The following is a 21,066-nucleotide window of genomic DNA, read 5'->3' as shown; positions in this document are numbered from 1 at the left end:
TAATTATTATGATATCTATATCTATCTATTTTCTGTACCATTAGAGTACATATCAAGGTTGTAAAAAATACGATTCAGGGATACGTCAGTAAAGATCTTGGAGGGACAAGTCAGTCGTAATAGGAATGCGGCAGGAGACGAGTCGGGAGTTGACAAACGTTAACTTTTAAATATGAATGCATTAAATATAGATATTTTCAAAATAAATAAATGATTTACAAATAAGATGACGTGGTTGTAACTTATATAATATATAAGTTTTTTATACCGTAATATTTTCTACAAGAATAATTTGTTTATTAATATATCTTCAAGGGATAATATGTAACTCGGTGTCTTTCACATCGAATTTTAAAAGCATAGAAATTTTCGTTTATAATAGGACAAGGTCCGACAAAAAGTCAACTTTTACCCGACGCTGAGCTGGCTTTTTCCAATTTTGACTTGACTTTTGACCATTGGCCAATTTATTAGACGTTTTTCTTCGAGTCGGGACGGACTAGTTTCAAAAAAGACGCACCGGCCGCCGCAACGGCCAAGACGGCCGCCGTTTACAACCATGGAACAGATAGAACTTTCTTCATTGTTGAAAAAGAACTTTCTTCGTTTATTTAATATTCAAAACTATTTTTTTTTAAGCGAGGAAACTCTCCTATGAACGAACACATTGGCTCTCCCATAGAAGGTAAAACATCGGGTAATCAAGTCCTCCGAGCGCGAGACCTGGTACCGGGTGAATTGCGCATTATGCGCACCCTCTGGTCACACTCTCTTTTTGAACAATTTGGCATAGTCAGGAATTGAACCCGGGTGGTGTGCTTCATTGGGCAACTCGCTGGCCACTCAAACAAGCATGCGTGGTTACAATATTCAAAACTATCATATTATAAATTAGTTAGATCATATAAATTTAAGTAAATTATTCATGAACATGGTTTATGATACTCCAATACTTTCATATTCACTACGAATCCAATACTTTCTCGGCCTTCGTTATTGAAAGCTCCGAACAAGAGGTTGATTTTAACTCCATCGATAACGAATCGTCGGAATGGGATGAAGACGGGGCACGAACCGATGATTATTTATCCGATGAGGAATCTTATATGGATGACGATCAACACTTTGATGACAATTTCTCACATAAACCCGACATCAACTTATCCAACACAACCAATGATAATCCCATCCCTCACAATACCCACGAAAATCCCAAAAATCAACAATCACCTCCTTCTTCTAAACGTATTGAAACCTCTACCTTCTCGAATCCTCACCATAACGATAACAAAACCACCTCACAACCTACAAAAGAAAATGAAAACGAAGCTACCCATGTCTCTAATACTCAACCAAACTACCAATTCAATTCACACCCAACCTCCACAACACCCAAAAACAACACCCCTGTAAATGAACCAACAATTCCCTTAAGTCCTAATGACTTGATTAATTCAGTCATAAACAATCAAGAAATACCTACTGTTCCTTTTTCCACCCATGATGCTTTCTGTCCCACGGCCCAACAGGATATCAATAATCAAGACAAGCCCACCAGGCCCACGGTTTGTGATCAAGAAAGCACACCTTCGGTTATCAAAGGTCCCACGGCAGTCCTACTTGAATCTATTAACCCCACTGTACAGGTACCCATGCCATCGAACTCTGTTCATGAATTGATTAATGAGAGTGATATTAACAAAGAATACCCCCTGATATGCCAACTACAAAAAAGAAGATCAAAATTTCAGCCATCCCTAGTACCAAAAAGGTATCACGTGACTCTCCGGCTCCTAATATCCCATCGAAAACAAACACTACCAATAAACCGCCTATTGATTCTAACAAGAAAGTCACAAGATCCAAATTTCTTTACACCAAACATTGTGCAAGAAGTGGTCAAAAACTGAAATATTCAACTCTAAATCGCAACGCGGCGACTTCATCCAAAATCTCTTGTAACACATCGAAGATATCTTCTAAATCCAAAGATACGGACGGGAACATTACTCATAAAGCCTTAAGTGGTACTATTGACACAAAGGAGTTCGGCCAAGGAATTGGCATTCGCTGGGACACCGACGTCTGAATTTCCATCCTCCTAATCGTTTCTGTAAGTTTTCTAATGTCTTGTATTTCGCTTAATATTCGGGGTTTGGGACAAACAGGTAAAATTAGTTGGCTCAAAAATATCTGTAATAAAGAAAATCCGATTATACTTGGTTTACAAGAAACAAATGTGGTAACTCCCCTGATTCCCTAATTGAATCTTTCTGGTACAACTCCAACCTTAAGTTTGTTCAAAAAGATGCAATCGGGGCCTCGGGCGGCTTACTTCTTATTTGGGATCCTTCCACTTTCTTATTTGACCTAGCCATTGAGGGAGAATTTTTTCTCGCCATCAAAGGCAAATGGGCGGGTTATGATTCGGATATGTTCTTCATTAATGTTTACGGGCCACACTCACACCAGAAAAAACTCAGATTTTGGTCTGAACTTAATAATTTAATTGAATCCATCGATGTTCCCCACATTATCTTTGGTGATTTTAACGAAGTTAGAACCAAAACCGAACGCCTTAACTGCTACTTTAAACAATCATGGGCTGATAACTTTAATAGTTTCATACAAAATGCTAATCTTATCGATCTCCCCCTTGGCGGAAAAAAGTACACACGCATCTGTCTTAGCAAATTAAAATTCAGTAAACTTGATCGATTCCTTATTTCCGAAAGTATGCTCCAATTATGGCCCGACATCTCCTCAAAAACTCTCGATCGAGACCTGTCTGATTATTGCCCTATCATCCCGAGAAACTCCTTCGTCAACTTCGGCCCAAAACCTACGCGGGTTTTCAATACTTGGTTAAAACTCAAAAATGCCGATGAAATTATAAAAAACACCTGGCTCCTTCCTGTTTGTGGCAATCGACCTGACTGTATTCTTAGAAATAAATTAAAAAACGTAAAGCTTGAACTCAAAAAATGCAGTCTTCAACTAAATAATCTTGATAACGAAATAAATGCTCACCTAAATACATCTAACGAATGGGAAAAAATCGCAGAAACTAGACCACTAACTGAATCCGAAAAAGAAATCTGGGTTAATAATAAAATACAACAAATTAGTAAAGAAAAAAAGAAAACAAACATGCTAAAACAGAAGTCTCGCATTAAATGGAAGCTTGAATGTGATGAAAACTCTAAATACTTTCACAAATACATTAAAAGACGTATAAATAAAAATAACATCCGTGGAATTTCCCTTAACGGCTCGTGGTCAGAAGACCCTAACACCATAAAAAACGAGGCACTAAAATACTTTGAATCTCTATTTAAATCCAAAAAACGTAAAGGAAACTGTCCATTTGAAAATGAACCTCATCGTTCCTACATCACCCAGGAGGATAACCTCTTTCTTGAAGCCCGTTTTTCTGAAAATGAAGTGTGGAATGCCCTTCAAGACTGTAAAAGCTCAAAGGCCCCCGGTCCTGACGAATTCAACATGAAATTTTTCAAAAAATATTGGTGGTTGATAAAAGAGGATCTCATCAACGCCCTAGATTGGTTTTGGCTTAATACCGAAATCTCCAAGGGGTGTAACGCATCCTTCTTCACATTAATTCCCAAAAAAGACAACCCAATTGATTTCAACGAATACCGACCCATTTGCCTAATTGGAAGCTACTATAAAATTCTCACAAAAATACTCTCCAACCGTCTTGCAAAAATAATATATAAAATAATTGGTATCGAACAAACCGCTTTCTTAAAAGGTCGAAACATCCTTGATAGCGTTTTAATTGCAAATGAAATAATCGATGAACTAAAAATAAAAAAGCAAAAAGGTCTCATTTTTAAAGTAGATTTTGAAAAGGCATTTGATTGCATCGAATGTGATTTTCTCTTCGACACTATGAGATGTATGGGCTTCGGTAATAAGTGGATAAAATTTATTAATGCATGTCTCTCATCATCCTCCATTTCCATCCTCATCAACGGCTCCCCTACTTCGGAATTCATACCTGGTAGGGGCATTCGTCAAGGTGATCCAATCTCCCCTTTCCTATTCATCATAGCTGCCGAAGGTCTTAACATCCTCGCCAAACGTGCAATCGCAAATGACCAACTCCGCGGCATTTGCATCGGGCACGATAAGATCGTGATATCCCATCTCCAATATGCGGATGACACAATCTTTTTGGGCGAATGGAGCAAACGCAATACAAAAATGTCTCTAAATTATTAAAGTATTTTGAAAACATCTCCGGTCTAAAAGTTAACCTTAAAAAAAGTAATCTATACGGTATTGGGGTTCCAATGAATGAGGTCGAAGAAATGGCCAGCTTCATTGAGTGCTCGGCAGGCACCACCCCCTTCACCTACCTCGGGCTACCTATCGGCGTCCTCACTACAAAAGCATCCACATGGCAACCTATTCTTGATAAATTTGATAAACGCCTCTCTGATTGGAAAGCTAAAACCATTTCCTATGGTTGAAGGCTCATCCTAATCAAATCCGTTGTGATGACCCGGAAATTTCAGACCAAATTTAAACTTAATCTTTATATGATTTTGATACGATAAGCAAAGTATGTAATGTTGAGTCTAGAAAAGTTTGAAACGATGTTCATATATTCATTTGACCTTCAACTGCTCTCGACGATTCACGAACAATTAATTGTAAATAGATATGTGTGTGTGTGTATATATAAATAATAATTCGAAATATAAATTTGAAGTATTATATGTCGTTGTTATTAAAAATTAATAAAATAAAAATAGGATATTATAATAATTATTATTTAAAATATATCTCTATATATAAATAAAGTATATTAAAAATAAATGTTAAATGATTGTAATACTCTTTTGATGTTTCGATTGATATTAAGAAAGTTAAATTCAAACATATGTAATTTTAAAATAAACGGTGATCCGAAAATGAGTTCTATAAATTTTAGGTTTACTAAAAATGTATTTAGGATCTAGTTATTAAATTTTAGAACTTTTTATATTTTAGCCAGAATATGAGAGGGACAGTTGATGTAATTTTTATTTACTAAATTAAGGATCGAATTTTATACCATAATGACCAAAATAAATAAATATAGTTAATCTAAAAATTTGGAATTTTTCTGCGTACTTGTATTCGCCACTGAGTAACAACGGAGTACGAAATATTAGTCCCTGAAAAACTGTCGGTAATATGTGGCCAAATGATTTTCACGAGAATGTTTAATTTACTATTACTATGATTATTATATTAATATTTTGTGTTGCAATAATTTCTGTATATATGCCTATAGTCATACATACAGAGGGAGAGCCATGATCAATTTTAAACATGCCAACTTGTCTTCCTTCTTCAATCTTCGTTCGCCCTCAAACTCGCCACCGTACCATCACCATGAAACTTCGGCCACCAAAGCTACCACCATCGTGTATTGTTTTTACCACTGCAGCGTTTTCTTTTCCTTGTAAATCAACCAAATCATCACTACCACCAAACCCACAACAACATCAACCCTATCGCTAAAAATTTGTTACTCGTTTTCAGGCTCAAAGAACACCACTCAACCATCACCTTTATAACCTTCTACTTACTTATGTTATTGATCGACTAAACAAAAACCAGACCCAACACCATCGACCACGCTATTCCATCACTGTTTTCTACTTCATGTTACTACCATCATGACACTATAAACCCATTAAGAAACCACCATTTTATTCGTGTTCTAATATTACTGTTTCATGATTCAAACACCACCACCGTGATTTGCAACCAAGAACCACCCTTACCATCGTAATCATGTACCTACTGTTGCAGCTGGGTTCGGTCATGATTATTTGAAACACCACCTCTTTCCTTCGCCAACCATAACTACCACAGTAAATAACCATCGAATCAATTTTTTTTCTTTCTTTCTTTCTTTTTATAGTTACCGAAGTAATGATGATAACGAAAACGAGATTGTGAGGGTTTCGGTGATGAAGAAGACGATGTTAATATTGTATTAACAATGGTATATGTTAATAAGGATAACGAATAAAGATGATGATGCTCGATTGCTACCGTTGTTACTTCCTATTTCACCTGTTAATTCGAACACCCAAAACACAAACATCATAATCAGAGGTCTGTTGCTCGCCTTCTTTGTACAATTCAAAACCTTCATCATCCTTGTCGATCATCATCATCAAACACCACTTGATCATATCCTTTATCCACACTAAATTGCTCATCCATTTCTACTTTTGTTGTTACAAAACATCACGACCAAACCATGATAGACCACCATAACCTGCTGCACACTTCCTAATTCGGTTTCACTCGAACTGTAGCTGCAGTAAATTTATAATATGACGTTTCTATTTTTAATAGTATAATAGTGAAGAATGAGGATGACGATGAATAGTGCAAAAGTGATGATGAAGAGACTGTAACCGATTTATGATTAAGATGTAACGACCCTGGATTTTCCAACGTTTATTTATTAATAATGTTTATTATTAATACTTGTGATTAAATGAATGTATTGTTTATATACATTTACTTGTTACCATGATTGCCCGTACTTGACTTTAAATGCCCGAAACGTCTTTGTGACACACGTACATTACACGAATAATATTTTCAAGTATTATTTACATTCATGATTAATTTTATTAATCATTTTAATTAACTAAGGTTACTAGTTAATTACTTGGACTTTTATTGGATAATTATTTATTTGGACTTGGGCTTATTTATTTAACTTGTTACTTACATACATACTTGGGCTTATAAGCCCACCCTACTTCTTTAATGGACTTGTTAGCCCACTCTACTTAACTAAATGGATTACTTAGCCCATTTAACATGTAAGTATCAATTTAGAACATAACTAGATGATATAACTTAGTATGGAATCTAGTTACCACCTTATCCCCATGAAAACATCTCTTATAACCAACCTTTTAAGCTTTTACATGCAATTACCTTGTGGACTTCTCCCCCTTCTTTTTTTTTTCTGCTGACCGTCGGCATTGGGGGGATACAAGGGAGGTTGTTTAATTTTTATTTTTTTTACATTACTTAACTACTAGTTTTCTCTCACACTTCATTCATTCCAAACACACACTTACTTGCATACTTTTTTCTCTCTTTTCTCTCTAAAATTTGTAAGTTACAAGGCTTCTTTTCTTTCTCTTTTCTTTGCAAAAACCGATTTACATATACATACATAATCATCATCATCACTTGTCTTTGATTGTTGTTACTTGTTGTAGTTGTTTACTTATTTGTTGTTACTTACTTACTAGTTATCAAGAATCAAACTTTTTAGTTTAATTCTTCATTCTATCTTGTATTTACAAGAACACACAAGAACATAAACTTACTAGTTTATGATTCTACATTTATTGTTTCAAAAGATTGTAAGTTCATGTGTTGTAAACCATACTTGTGTTCATGAAGTAAACTTAAAGTTTACTTTCTAAAGATCAAGACTTAGGCTTGAATCTTTAAAAGTATGAAACTCATGAACTTATTACTTGTTTACTTAGTTTATTTCTTCATATTATGCACTTTAATTTCATGTTTGTTGATTGTTATTGGTCAAGTGTTACTAGTTAACTTCGATCTCATTAATCTTGAACTAAAAGTTAACTTGAAAGTTCAAGAACATGGAAGTGTAACTCTTTAGTTATAACTTCATATACTTGTGATGGATCTAAGTTCTATAGCTTATGGTCTACTTATTTTTGTCATTAACAAAAGCTTGTAAGCTTACATACACTTTGCAAGATGAAAATCTAAGTTTGGTAACTTATGGTTTCATTAAAGTAAAGATTCAAGTATTATTACTTAGGATTTAACTTAATAACTTTAGATCTAGACCTTTGGGTCTTGGATCTTCAAGATCTAACTAAGAACTATGTTCTACATCTTAAGGTCTTGATTAGTTAGTTTACTTTCAAGTTTGTAGTTCAATATTACTTTTATAGTTCATGTATGTGTTAAATCTAAGACTTTGATGTAACTTTGGTTCATCAAAATACTTGCAACACTTAATTTAGTTGTGCTACTTATCTTAGACTTACACTTGGGTTATGATGGTCAAAAATTGGCAAAGATGATGCAAACACATCAACGAGTTGTACACTTGAAGCTATATGCATCAAGGATGAGAACCGTGATAAGCATCGAACACCAAGAACCCACCGGACCTACTGTTTTACTGTTTCTGTGTCTGACCCGTACGACCTGGGCTACTGTAAAGATGATTTTCAGATATCTCTGTTCGAGTAGATAACTTTTCATTTAGGACTCGTCTTAATCCGAGTTACGGTTTAGGAATTATGGCCCTCCGATCGTCACTATGTCCTTTTAACGTTGTGCTGAAAATTCTGACCTACTCGCACTTAGACCGTCGCCACGGTCAAACGAAGACGAGTTTGCTTCTGGGATTTTTTACCACAACTAAAGGACTCATATACAGAGACATGGCCACTGGTCTCAGCTTATTTCATTAGGTATAGAGGCCGTGGTGACTGATCGAACTCAGTCTTTGTTTTGAACTCTTTTCTTGAACGAAACTTGCTTTACACCTTTTGTTTGATGATGATTGATGATGACCTTTAAGACCTTATTTACATACTTTTAAACCTATTCGGATGATTTACTGACTTAGTACTATTTGACTTAGGTTGAGGACTTTCCGAACCTACGTACTTGCTTATTTCCCGACTCGACTTTACCGCTACTTTATCATTGTGAGTTATAGCATTCCCTTTTGACCTTAACTATTTTGGGAACTGAGAATACATGCGAATTTTACGTTTTACATACTAGTCACGAGTACTTAAACTTATATATGTTTGGATTATACAATGGCATAAACATTCCCTTTAGCTCGGTAACGTTTAGTCATTGGTTTTTGAACCGGTGAATGCGAATCTTAGATATGGATCCATAGGGTTTGACATCCCCACTCGGGGTAGTCGCGCTAGCATTTAATGAGTGTTTAATACTTCGTAAACATACGCACTTGCCAAGTGTACTTTCAGGGGGTATAAACGTTAAGTTAGTTACCAAGTGCCCACGGTTAAACATATACTTTATCATACTGTTTTGAGACGCTCTTTGTAGCACTGAAATCTCGTGGCCTACCTTACATACTGTTATACTTAAACTATAGCTCACCAACCTTTGTGTTGACGTTTTTAAGCATGTTTTTCTCCGGTGCTTAAGGTTGCTTCCGCTGTGTACTAGTCTTGCTGTAGACACCCGCTGCTTTAGAGATGTCATTGCATGAACTATTTATCTTGCATTCATAACTTTAATACTTTGGAAACTATGATTTGTAATGACCTAAGGGTCACGCACTATTATATTTGCTTCTGTTCATTGATGCATACTTTGGTTGTAAAACATTTAACGTTGGTTATGACGTCACCTTTTATCATGAATGCAAACTCGTTTTGAAAACGCATATAGTGTTTGACCTTGTAATGATCCTGTTGTTGATGGTCCGTACATGATGATTTAGTACGGGGCGTCACATTTGGTATCAGAGCATTGGTTGTAGGGAATTAGGTTGCATTAGTGAGTCTAAGACCGACCCGAGTAGGATTCACTAATAGGACTAATCTACAACTTGCTAGTTTACTTGTTTCCGCTGAACTTACTGCATGCTGTTGCTTACTTTTACTGCTATATGCCGTATGCTACTACATGATTTCACTACTGCATGATATTACTTGCTTTCGATTGCATGCTACTTCTGTACGATTTACTGTTATTGCCATGCTATTTACCGTTACACATGATTTAGACTGTTGGCCTAATACGTGCTTGCTTTATGACTTACTCACATGGAAAATTTATTTTTCCTTGTTCAGATGTCGGATATTCCACCTGCTATCATTTTGGGCAGTTCAGACTCGTCAGCCACCCCACCTACTGCTGCTGTCGACACACCGATCCCGTTACCTACGAGTGACCCCGGCGCTTCATCTTCCGGAGCTAGCAGCCATGCGCCTGCCCCAGTGGTTACTTCTAACGGAATCCAGGACCCTCCGAATATTCCAGCTCCATCTGCCCCCGGACCCTCGGTGTCACAGCCCCACTCCGGTGAGATTGTGATTCCCGCGGAATTCGGGGAAGGTCCATTCCGTAACCGGTATCGCCATTGGTGCCGACGCGCCCCTGATGGACGTCTCATTCCAATCGAACCCGCCCGTTACCGACAGATGATTGCCGCCCAAGGAGGGCCGCCCGTGCAGTCACCACTACATGATTCGGACGACCCATCATCCGCTGATTCTTCATCCGATGACTCATCCACAGATGACTCGAGTGACGATGACTCCGACGAGGAGGACCCTGATGCACCTGTACAGCCACCCTCCACCCCACCGAAGAAGAGGTATCGCTTCGACGGTACTATTATTCCGGGGATCAACGGAGGACGAGCATTCGCTGACGCATTTGGTCGGCATCGTAGGGTTACTGCCCGTAAGCGGCTTGTGCCGTACCCTGCTGACCCACTCGTGCGTAAGGCACCCCGTTACGTACTGACTATTTCTGGAGCCGGACCGTCTACATCTGCACCATCCGCACCACTTGCGCCGCCTGTCCCACCATCTCCCACTGTCGAGGAATTGAAAAGGGAGGTGGGGATCCTCCGAGCTCGAGTTTCTAAGCTCGAGGACCAGATGTCTCATGTATTGGATATCCTACACCCACCTTCACCATAGGGCTTTTGTATTTAGATTTCATTATGTAATCTAGTTGTAGTTTTATGTTTCACTTTTGTATTGTACGAACTTATTCAGATGTATGCAACTTATTATTATTAATGGAACTTTGCGTTATTTAATTCTTGCACGATGTTCTATTTACGTTACTGTATGATTCTGTGGTATTTGTATCTAGATGCGTTATTTAATAAACATGTGATGTGTTGATTCCATGTTAGTTATCATATACTGTATTATTACTATTTGAATACTGGATTTTGACTTGAGTCAAAAATTTTGTTTAGAACATCATGGCCAACGGACAATCAACATCAACCCTTACCACAGCCCAAATCGAGGAGATGATTGCCGAAAGGGTAGCCGCAGCCATTGCGGAAATGCAACCCCAAGCTCCACCGCCACCGCCACCGGTTATTCAACCCATTCGAAATGGGTGCACGTATAAAGAGTTTCAGAGCTGCAAACCTCACAACTTCAGTGGAACAGAGGGGCCGGTTGGTCTCACTAGATGGTTCGAGAAGTTATAATCTGTGTTTCGAGTCAGTAACTGTTCAGAGGAGAATAAAACCAAGTTTGCTTCATGCATGCTGTCTGATGGCGCACTAACGTGGTAGAACACGTTGGCTCAAGTAAAAGGTATCGATGAGGCATTTGCTACTCCATGGGAGGAGTTCAAAGGGGCCCTGATTGAGGAATATTTCCCTAGGACCGAAATCCAGAGGATGGAAATGGAATTTATGCAGTTAAAGGCCATTGGGAACGACCTTGATAGCTACAACCGGAGATTTTTGGAACTAGCCCTGATGTGTCCTACCATGGTTACACCGGAGTTCAAACGAATGGAAAGTTACTTTTGGGGACTTCCTAAGAGCATTAAGGGAAACGTCACCTCGTCCAAGCCACCTAATGTCCCGGAAGCGATGCGCATGGCGCATACTTTAATGAATCAAATTATCATCGATGAATCGGAGAAGGCTAGGTCTGAAGCGGGTAGTAGTGAGAAGTGAAAATGGGATAACAACAGGGGAGGGACCTATGAACAGAACCCGGCGAAACGACATGAGGGTTTTAGAGGAAACAACAACGGTGGAAACCCCAATCCGAACACCAACTCAAACCCGAACTACAAGGGAACCTTACAACAATGCAAGCGGTGCTACAAGCACCATACTGGGTATTGTAATGTTGTTTACAAAAAGTGCCAACGGACTGGACATATCGGGAAGGACTGCAAGGTCACCACTTTGAATGCGATGCCGAACCCCGCAGGGCCAAGGAAGTGTTATGAATGTGGACAGACGGGCCATTTCAGAAATGCGTGTCCCAACAAAAGAAAGGATGGTGGACCACCCCGTGGATGAGCTTTTAATGTTAATGCAAGGGATGCACGTGATAACCCCAACTTGGTGACAGGTATATTCACAATCAACAATCTTTTAGCTTATGTCCTGTTTGATACCGGTACCGATAGAAGTTATGTGTGTAGACATTTTTGCGATAAGTTAGATTGGTCGTTAGTTCCTTTAAAGGAAAGTATGCTGGTCGAAGTAGCCAATGGTAAACTTGAAAAAGTTGATCGAATTGGTCGTGGAGCTATTATCAACATAGCTGGTGTAGATTTCGAGATTGACTTAATACCCATTAAGTTGGGAAGCTTTGATGTTATCGTCGGCATGGATTGGTTGACCAAGATAAGAGCCGACATTATTTGTGGAGATAAAGCTCTTCGTATACCACAAGGCGATGGTGAACCACTGATCATTTATGGAGAGAGATGTACCTCGCTGCTGAACCTCATTAGTTGCATGAAAGCGCAAAAGATTATGAAGAAGGGACCTTTTGATGTTCTAGCACACGTGAAAGCGGTAGAAACCGAGGTGAAGAGTGTGAACGACGTACGCATTGTGAACGAGTTTTCCGATGTATTCCCCGAGGAATTACCTGGATTACCGGCACCGAGACCCGTAGAGTTTCAGATTGATTTAGTGCCAGGAGCTGCACCGGTAGCTCATGCACCTTACCGACTCGCACCTTCCGAGATGCAAGAGTTACAAAGCCAACTACAAGAGCTGTTAGACTGTGGATTTATCCAACCAAGCTTCTCGCCTTGAGGCACACCCGTTTTGTTTATGAAGAAGAAGGATGGATCCTTCCGTATGTGTATCAACTACCGTGAGCTCAACAAATTGACTATCAAGAATCGGTATCCACTTCCACGAATTGACGATCTTTTTGACCAACTACAAGGATCGAGCGTTTACTCAAAGATCGATTTGCGATCAGGTTATCACCAGTTGAGGGTGAAGGAAAGTGATGTGATGAAGACTTCATTTAGAACTCGCTATGGTCATTATGAGTTTCTTGTAATGCCATTCGGTTTAACCAATGCACCTGCCGTATTCATGGACCTCATGAATCGTGTCTGCAAGCCCTACTTGGATAAGTTTCTTATCGTCTTCATAGATGATATTCTCATCTACTCTAAGAGCGAAGAAGAACATGAGCACCATCTCCGATTAGTACTTGAACTCTTGAGAAAAGAACAACTCTATGCAAAATTCTCCAAGTATGAATTTTGGATAAAAGAAGTACAATTTCTGGGACATGTTGTGAGCGACCAGGGTATCAAAGTTGATCCCGCTAAGATTGAAGTTATCAGCAAGTGGGAGACACCCACTACTCCAACTCACATACGCCAATTTCTAGGTCTCGCCGGATATTACCGAAGGTTTATCGAAGGTTTCTCTATCATTTCACGTCCACTAACTGCACTGACTCACAAAGGGAAGAAATTCGTTTGGGAAACCGAACAAGAATCTGCATTTCAAACCTTGAAGAAGAAGTTAATCACCGCACCTATTTTATCACTTCCTGAAGGCAATGACGATTTTGTCGTTTATTGCGATGCTTCGAAGAGTGATTTTGGTTGTGTACTGATATAACGCACGAAGGTTATCACTTATGCTTCCCGTCAACTAAAGATCCACGAGCGAAACTACACTACTCATGATCTCGAGCTTGGAGCCGTTGTCTTTGCGCTCAAATTGTGGAGACACTATTTGTATGGAACTAAGAGCACTATTTTCACCGACCACAAGAGCCTCCAACAAATCTTTGATCAGAAGCAACTGAATATGAGACAGCTTCGATGGATTGAGACGCTAAACGACTATGATTGTGAACTTCGCTATCATCCTGGCAAGGCCAATGTTGTAGCTGATGCCTTGAGCCGAAAGGAGAGGATGACACCTCTTCGTGTTAGGGCTCTGAACATCACCATCCATTCGAACCTTAACAGCCAGATCAGAATAGCCCAAGATGAGGCTCTCAAGGAGGAGAATTTATCTCATGAACATTTGAACATACTTGTCTCTCGATTCGAGGTTAGGGAGTCTGGACTCTGATGTTATGCCGGAGGAATTTGGGTACCTCTTTATGGAGATCTACGGAACCTTATATTAGATGAAGCACACAAATCGAGATATTCGATTCACCCCGGAGCGGGCAAGATGTACCACGATCTTAAGGAACAGTATTGGTGGCCGAATCTTAAGAAGGACGTTGCTACTTATGATGGTAAGTTTTTGACTTGTTCGAAAGTTAAGGCCGAACATCAGAGACCTTCTAGATTACTTCAACAACCAGAAATCCCACAATGGAAGTGGGAACGGATAACAATGGATTTCATCACCAAGCTACCAAAGACGGTGGGCGGGTACGATACCATTTGGGTTATTGTTGACCGCCTTACTAAATCTGCACACTTCTTAGCGATGAAGGAGACGGATACGATGGAGAGACTTGCTCAATTATACATCAAAGAGGTTGTATCTCATCATGGTGTACCTTTATCGATCATCTCAGATCGCGATCCCCATTTTGCTTCTAGATTCTGGCGTTCATTACAAGAAGCCATAGGAACTCGTCTCGACATGAGTACTGCTTATCACCCACAGACCGACGGGCAAAGTGAACAAACCATTCAGACTTTGGAGGACATGTTGCGTGCATGTGTCATTGATTTCGGAAAGGCCTGGGAAAGGCATTTGCCGCTAGCCGAATTCTCGTACAACAACAGTTATCACTCGAGCATTAATGCCGCACCTTTTGAAGCGTTGTATGGTTGCAAGTGCCGATCTCCTATTTGTTGGGCCGAAGTAGGTGAAAAGCAAATCACCGGACCCGAGGTAGTCCATGAAACAACGGAAAAGATTGCTCAGATTCAAGCTAGACTTAAGACTGCTCGTGACCGTCAAAAGAGTTATGCCGATCTTAAATGTAAAGACTTTGAATTCAATGTCGGTGACCGTGTAATGTTGAAGGTTGCACCTTGGAAAGGTGTGATTCGTTTTGGACAACGTGGAAAGTTGAACCCACGATACATTGGTCCTTTTGAAATCTTAGAACATGTTGGACCCGTTGCATACCGTTTAGATCTTCCAGCTCAATTGAGCTCAGTTCATCCTACCTTCCACGTGTCAAACTTGAAGAAGTTTCTTACTGCACCTGAACTTATCATACCACTTGAGGAACTTACGATTGACGACAAACTCCACTTTGTGGAAGAACCTGTTGAAATTATGGATCGTGAAATCAAAACTTTGAAACGCAACAAGATTCTGATCGTCCGAGTACGATGGAATGCCAAACGAGGACCTGAGTTTACTTGGGAGCGAGAGGATCAAATGATGCAGAAGTATCCTCACCTTTTCCCGACTCCTCCATCTACCTCAGCTTAAAATTTCGGGACGAAATTTTCTTTAACAGGTGGGTAATGTAACGACCCTAGATTTTCCAACGTTTATTTATTAATAATGTTTATTATTAATACTTGTGATTAAATGAATGTATTGTTTATATACATTTACTTGTTACCATGATTGCCCGTACTTGACTTTAAATGCCCGAAACGTCTTTGTGACACACGTACATTACACGAATAATATTTTCAAGTATTATTTACATTCATGATTAATTTTATTAATCATTTTAATTAACTAAGGTTACTAGTTAATTACTTGGGCTTTTATTGGATAATTATTTATTTGGACTTGGGCTTATTTATTTAACTTGTTACTTACATACATACTTGGGCTTATAAGCCCACCCTACTTCTTTAATGGACTTGTTAGCCCACTCTACTTAACTAAATGGATTACTTAGCCCATTTAACATGTAAGCATCAATTTAGAACATAACTAGATGATATAACTTAGTATGGAATCTAGTTACCACCTTATCCCCATGAAAACATCTCTTATAACCAACCTTTTAAGTTTTTACATGCAATTACCTTGTGGACTTCTCCCCCTTCTTTTTTTTTGCTGACCGTCGGCATTGGGGGGATACAAGGGAGGTTGTTTAATTTTTAATTTTTTTTACATTACTTAGCTACTAGTTTTCTCTCACACTTCATTCATTCCAAACACACACTTACTTGCATACTTTTTTCTCTCTTTTCTCTCTAAACTTTGTAAGTTACAAGGCTTCTTTTCTTTCTCTTTTCTTTGCAAAAACTGATTTACATATACATACATAATCATCATCATCACTTGTCTTTGATTGTTGTTACTTGTTGTAGTTGTTTACTTATTTGTTGTTACTTACTTACTAGTTATCAAGAATCAAACTTTTTAGTTTAATTCTTCATTCTATCTTGTATTTACAAGAATACACAAGAACATAAACTTACTAGTTTATGATTCTACATTTATTGTTTCAAAAGATTGTAAGTTCATGTGTTGTAAACCATACTTGTGTTCATGAAGTAAACTTAAAGTTTACTTTCTAAAGATCAAGACTTAGGCTTGAATCTTTAAAAGTATGAAACTCATGAACTTATTACTTGTTTACTTAGTTTATTTCTTCATATTATGCACTTTAATTTCATGTTTGTTGATTGTTATTGGTCAAGTGTTACTAGTTAACTTCGATCTCATTAATCTTGAACTAAAAGTTAACTTGAAAGTTCAAGAACATGGAAGTGTAACTCTTTAGTTATAACTTCATATACTTGTGATGGATCTAAGTTCTATAGCTTATGGTCTACTTATTTTTGTCATTAACAAAAGCTTGTAAGCTTACATACACTTTGCAAGATGAAAATCTAAGTTTGGTAACTTATGGTTTCATTAAAGTAAAGATTCAAGTATTATTACTTAGGATTTAACTTAATAACTTTAGATCTAGACCTTTGGGTCTTGGATCTTCAAGATCTAACTAAGAACTATGTTCTACATCTTAAGGTCTTGATTAGTTAGTTTACTTTCAAGTTTGTAGTTCAATATTACTTTTATAGTTCATGTATGTGTTAAATCTAAGACTTTGATGTAACTTTGGTTCATCAAAACACTTGCAACACTTAATTGAGTTGTGCTACTTATCTTAGACTTACACTTGGGTTATGATGGTCAAAACTTGGTAAAGATGATGCAAACACATCAACGAGTTGTACACTTGAAGCTATATGCATCAAGGATGAGAACCGTGATAAGCATCGAACACCAAGAACCCACCGGACCTACTGTTTTACTGTTTCTGTGTCTGACCCGTACAACCTGGGCTACTGTAAAGACGATTTTCAGATAGCTCTGTTCGAGTAGATAACTTTTCATTTTGGACTCGTCTTAATCCGAGTTACGGTTTAGGAATTATGGCCCTCCGATCGTCACTATGTCCTTTTAACGTTGTGCTGAAAATTCTGACCTACTCGCACTTAGACCGTCGCCACAGTCAAAAGAAGACGAGTTTACTTCTGGGATTTTTACCACAACTAAAGGACTCATATACGGAGCCATGGCCACTGGTATCACCTTATTTCAGTAGGTATAGAGACCGTGGTGACTGATCGAACTCAGTATTTGTTTTGAACTCTTTTCTTGAACGAAACTTGCTTTACACCTTTTGTTTGATGATGATTGATGATGACCTTTAAGACCTTATTTACATACTTTTAAACCTATTCGGATGATTTACTGACTTAGTACTATTTGACTTAGGTTGAGGACTTTCCGGGCCTACGTACTTGCTTATTTCCCGACTCGACTTTACCGCTACTTTATCATTGTGAGTTATAGCATTCCCTTTTTACTTTAACTATTTTGGGAACTGAGAATACATGCGCATTTTACGTTTTACATACTAGGCACGAGTACTTAAACTTATATATGTGTGGGTTATACAACAACATAAACATTCCCTTTAGCTCGGTAATATTTAGTCATTGGTTTTTGAACCGGTGAACGCGAATCTTAGATATGGATCCATAGGGTTTGACATCCCCACTCGGGCTAGTTGTGCTAGCATTTAAAGAGTGTTTAATACTTCGTAAACATACGTACTTTCCAAGTGTACTTTCAGGGGGTATAAACGTTAAGTTAGTTACTAAGTGCCCACGGTTAAACATATACTTTATCATACTGTTTTGAAACGCTCTTTGTAGCACTGAAATCTCGTGGCCTACCTTACATACTGTTATACTTAAACTATAGCTCACCAACCTTTGTGTTGATGTTTTTAAGCATGTTTTTATCAGGTGCTTAAGGTTGCTTCCGATGTGTACTAGTCTTGCTGTAGACACCCGCTGCTTTAGAGATGTCATTGCATGAACTGTTTATCTTGCATTCATAACTTTAATACTTTGGAAACTATGATTTGTAACGACCTAAGGGTCACACACTATTATATTTGCTTCTGTTCATTGAAGCATACTTTGGTTGTAAAACATTTGACGTTGGTTATGACGTCACCTTTTATCATGAATGCAAACTCGTTTTGAAAACGCATATAGTGTTTGACCTTGTAATGATCCTCTGTTGATGGTCCGTACATGATGATTTAGTACGGGACGTCACATAAGATGAGAGTGACGTTTTACGTTTTTGTTCCAAACCCTACAAAGTGGATTCCAAACTTTGGATTCCTTCATATTCAATTTTTTTTGCACCGTATTATTTTTCTTGGGGCTTTTAAAATGGACTTGTGAAAAACTTTGTTGGGCCGAAATTCTTGCTTGGGCTTCTTTTATTGCTTTTGGGCCTGTGTAAATTAATGAAGGAGAAAATAAGGGAAATAATAATACGAGTGATATAGTTATGGGACGGGAATTATAACAGAAAATTTGAATGGATTAAATGGTTAGGAAGTGTTTGGGTGGAACGAGAGGTCATGGGTTCGAGCCCGGGCGTGGGCAGTTATATTTATTTTTGGAACTCTTTGTGAAGTAGTCCTTTCATTATTATTATTATTATTTTATTGTTATTATTATTATTGTTATTATTATTATTATTATTATTACTATTATTATTATTATTATTATTATTATTATTATTATTATTATTATTATTATTATTATTATTATTATTATTATTATTATTATTATTATTATTATTATTATTATTATTGATATTATTGTTATTATTATGATTATGATTAGGATTATTATTATCGTTATTATAAAAATAATACAAGTTATTATTATTTTCACTAATATTAGTAGTAATAATATTATTAGTAGTAAACTTATCACTATTAGTATTATTATTATTATTAACATAAATATCATTCTTAACAATGTCATTATTATTATTAGTATTATCATTTAGATTATAAGATTATATATAAATGTATGGATTTAAAAACTATGGATTAAATTATAATTTAAGTAAATTACTAATTATTAGTATTATTATTAATAAAGTTATTATTATAATTATTAGTACATCATTATTATTATTATTATCAAAAACTAGCTTTTTAAACACATACATATTTTGTACATAAAAGATACTTATTACATATACTATAATTATATTAATGTGACGACCCGGAAATTTCCGATCAAATTTAAACTTGATCTTTATATGATTCTGACATGATAAGAATAGTCTGTTAGGTTGAGTCTCAAAAAAATTTTTTTTTTTGAACTGTTTCGTATATTCAATTGACCTTCGACTGTTCTCGACGAGTCATGAACAACTGTTTGTAAATATATATGTATATATAAATATATGCATATAATGACTTGAAACACGTTTAGCGTCTTTAGTTAAATTAAATTTACTATTAGATTTCTAGTTACGGTGCATTTGATTTGGTGACTATATTTTTAGATAAATTAAATATCGACACTTTTATTCTTTGTCATTTATATGATATATATAATTAAAGAGGTTACTTCATGTGAACTAGTTAATTTTTGCATGCGTGGAATGGTAAACCTTACTACTAGAACTAAACTATTATTATTTATTATTAAGAATAATAACATGGGAATATGATAAGTAAATGAGGTCATGAATATGCAAACGTGAGATTAAGCTTCTCGATTACACAGCTCACATGCACTGGAATTACACTCCAACTTGTTACTTGATATTATCTTCTAGGACTTCAACCCATGATTTTCATAATGCAATAACATACGTTGTGGTAAAATATTCGTTGGCCCCAATACCTTTTATCTTTATTCATTTCATTTTTATATTATATCTATCAACTTCACTCTTTTTAAATCGTTTATGGATTAAGTAATTGATGTAACTGTTTTTGTTTTCACACCTTAACTTTACATATCCCATCATCTTTAATTTATTTTCTCTGTTGTTGAATGATTGCGTAATTTACGGAGGTTGTTTGCTTTAATTTATTTATTAATCGATACATACATACATTATATTCCATCCCACCACATTCTATCTATCTCATCTCTCTCTTTCTGTATTTGATTAGCAACACACACACAACCATCTCTTTTCATCTCTTGCTTCTGGCCATCTAGTCTGCCATCTTCACCACACAACAACCACCACAAGACCATTGCAGCCGCCATGATTACTATTTTCATTCAACTGTGAAACCACCAACCGTCACCTTTTCATTTCAATCTATTTCGGTTTCCTACAAACACAATGACTACCGTCATCAATGACCACCACCTAGACCATGGTTCACCACTCATCCATCTTGCCACCCTATTGTCTCATTTACAAACCACCTTGTATCACCACTTTTCAAACCAACGCAAACCCTGAACCAAAACCACTGCAACCATCGCCTCCACCTCTTTTTCGAATAGACATACGTATATACATATCACTTTCCATAACCCACACCCGTGAGCTACCATCAAACCGGTAACTAACACCATCATCATCTGAGTAACCCATTCACTTCTACCACCACACAAACCAACTCATCATCATTAACCACACCAACATCACCTGCAACTACTTCTTCGTTGCAACTTCTGCTTCGATTATATATTTTTTTTTACGATACAATGAAGAAACGATGATAATAATGAAGAGTTGGTGAGATA

The sequence above is a fragment of the Rutidosis leptorrhynchoides genome, chromosome 10 (assembly GCF_046630445.1).
Source record: "Rutidosis leptorrhynchoides isolate AG116_Rl617_1_P2 chromosome 10, CSIRO_AGI_Rlap_v1, whole genome shotgun sequence".
In the NCBI taxonomy this organism is placed as follows: Eukaryota; Viridiplantae; Streptophyta; class Magnoliopsida; order Asterales; family Asteraceae; genus Rutidosis; species Rutidosis leptorrhynchoides.
The sequence above is the reverse complement of the archived record's forward strand: the minus strand, read 5'-3'. Positions refer to the sequence as shown.